The 2500-nt window shown below is 42.7% G+C and overlaps 2 non-coding genes across 2 annotated transcripts in view; both read right to left on the bottom strand.

The window, feature by feature from the left end:
- Positions 1-2277: 2277 nt before the first annotated feature.
- On the bottom strand, positions 2278-2359 carry trnas-aga (transfer RNA serine (anticodon AGA)). The gene has a single exon. It is a non-coding gene; the product is annotated as a tRNA-Ser (tRNA).
- Positions 2360-2481: 122 nt separating this feature from the next.
- The window catches only part of trnak-uuu (transfer RNA lysine (anticodon UUU)), a 73-nt gene continuing 54 nt past the window's right edge, over positions 2482-2500 (bottom strand). Inside the window, exon 1 of the tRNA in view lies at positions 2482-2500. This exon is cut by the window's right edge and continues 54 nt beyond it. This is a non-coding gene — a tRNA (tRNA-Lys).

Raw genomic sequence — 2500 nt, 5'->3', positions numbered from 1 at the left:
AGTGAGAGATGCAGTGAGAGTTGCAGTGAGAGGTGCAGTGAGAGATGCAGGTGCAGTGAGAGAGGCAGTGAGAGGTGCAGTGAGAGATGCAGGTGCAGTGAGAGGTGCAGGAGCAGTGAGAGATGCAGTGAGAGGTGCAGGAGCAGTGAGAGATGCAGGAGCAGTGAGAGATGCAGTGAGAGATGCAGGTGCAGTGAGAGAGGCAGTGAGAGGTGCAGGAGCAGTGAGAGATGCAGGTGCAGTGAGAGGTGCAGTGAGAGGTGCAGGAGCAGTGAGAGAGGCAGTGGCCCTCATTTATCATTCTTGCGTAGAAACGGGCGTATATGTTGGCGTAAGATTATGCTTACACTCCTCTCACCGCCTGATTTATGAAGCTGTGCGTACCTTTGAAATCCAGGTGTACGCAATACCTGCCCTTGATAAATGCCGCGGCTGAAAACGATCGTCATTAGAATAACACGCCCCTATATATTCAAGTATCCGCCTCCCCCACACCCTCATTTTACACCATCGACACACGGAAGACGGCAAAGAGGAGACACTTCTCTGGAGATCGAGACCATCACCATCATGAAAAATTATTATTAAATCAAACAACAATATTGTTGATGATAAATTCAAAGTTAATTGTATTTTTTTTTTCAAAACGCTATAAATCCATCCATTTTTTGTCTAAAAAAACAACAAAAAAAACAACAAGAAGAGAACATGCAACATATAATCAGGGACTCATACTATAAATTAATATAAATTAAATAAGTGCAACTGCATGAAATAAATAAAAGCCAAACAAAATAAATAGTAAAATAAATTAAATAGTAAAAATAAAATAAATATTTCCAATGTCACGTTCCAATATTGTCCACCACATAAAACAAATAATTTAAAAATAACACACAAATACAGTCCTTAAATACAACAATGTTAAAAATACATTCAAATCATTAAGTAACACATTTAGGCTAATAGTAATTCGTGCCGAACTTGAAAAAAGTTCATCAGAAGTTTCGCAGTCAGACATGTTGTCAGCGAGTCGCGCTATAAACAGCTGATCGGAACGTGCGCACTGTTGACGTTGACAGCACCCCGGATTGATAGAAATGGAAAGAAAATTTAGCCGATTAAAACTGAGGTATGAATTTTGACCGGCGTGTTTTTTGTGTTAAATTAATCAAGCTTTGAAACGCAAATAATTTTTTCACGTAAAAACGCACAGTTTTGAGGCCACGGAAACTAACCGGGAGTACTTTCTTGAAAAACCTCCAGCGGCCAAAACTCTGATCAGGGAGGTGACTACAGAGTGGGTCAGTGTGTATGCACTATAGTGCTGGTAAGGATTCCATACAACTTCATGTCTTAAATGGGCGAACTAACCCTTTAAGCACCTTTCATTGTTGCAGTGAATCTAATCTATGTATTCCATTTACTATATTTTTGGCTTAATGTCTTTATAAAAGGTCACAGTGTGGTAAATGACTGTTTGATGACTTTAAGAGAACAGCTGGGTGGCCATGGAACAATAATGGTGTCAACCGGTGTGTTTTTGATTTCGGCTGTTCTTTGCATCATACTGCTCCTTGTTCTCAACCGTGAGTAAGCAAATCCAATTTTTTATGGTATCTTTACACGCTTCAATGCTGTTGACTTGCCTCGCTCTTATTGTTATAGTAAACTTGCGTCAAAAGGCGCAGTTGTTTGTAGCAAATAGCAAGCCCGCGGCACTCTAGGTAACAGCCAGCGAGTGTACTGACACCTAGCGATTAGAAGATATACACGCACCATATTCTCGCTGAAGCAAGATTCTTCCGAAATAAATAGGAGCGTTTCGTTTTCAGTCTTTTCTCTAAGGGTTTGAACCTGAGAGCTCGTGCTTTCAAAGAAGGTCCCAGTTTCAATTCACTCGAACATCGAGAGCACCTCAAGGGCACGCGCCGTGCACAAAAAGAGTAGTCTGAAGGACGGGGTGAGGACAGCTGGTGACATGGAGCTCAATTTCAATGGCACCCAGAAAATCTTGCCATGACCCGGATTCAAACCGGGGTTGCTGCAGCCACAATGCAGAGTACTAACCACTATACGATCATGGCGAGCTACCGGTCTACCTGACGTGTCCCTGAATACAAAGGGGCCTTGTCATCTTTAGCTTGCAGACAAAACTGTTTCTTACCAACATAACTCTTTTCAAGGGTAATCCTGTAACAGTGACTTTTTTTCCTTTTATAAAGTTTAAGCTAGGCCTCCAGAAGGTTACAAACTAAAGCAGGCGCAGGCTGTCAACGTAGTCGGCAGGATTTGAACCTGCGCGGGGATACCCCAATGGATTTCTAGTCCATCGCCTTAACCACTCGGCCACGACTACAAGCTGGTTGAAAGGGGCATGTCGTTTGTGGATTGATGCCTTGCAGCGTTGCTGCCCGAGGACAGTGTAGATGAGCAAGAACTCAACAACAAAACGTACAGCTCCACAAAAAGAGGCTCATTCGCCCGAACAGGGACTTGA

This window comes from Siphateles boraxobius, unplaced genomic scaffold (assembly GCF_051911475.1).
Source record: "Siphateles boraxobius isolate OS27281-9 unplaced genomic scaffold, OSU_SipBor_1 63, whole genome shotgun sequence".
NCBI classification, from domain to species: Eukaryota; Metazoa; Chordata; class Actinopteri; order Cypriniformes; family Leuciscidae; genus Siphateles; species Siphateles boraxobius.
This window is presented reverse-complemented; position numbering and strand designations above follow the sequence as displayed.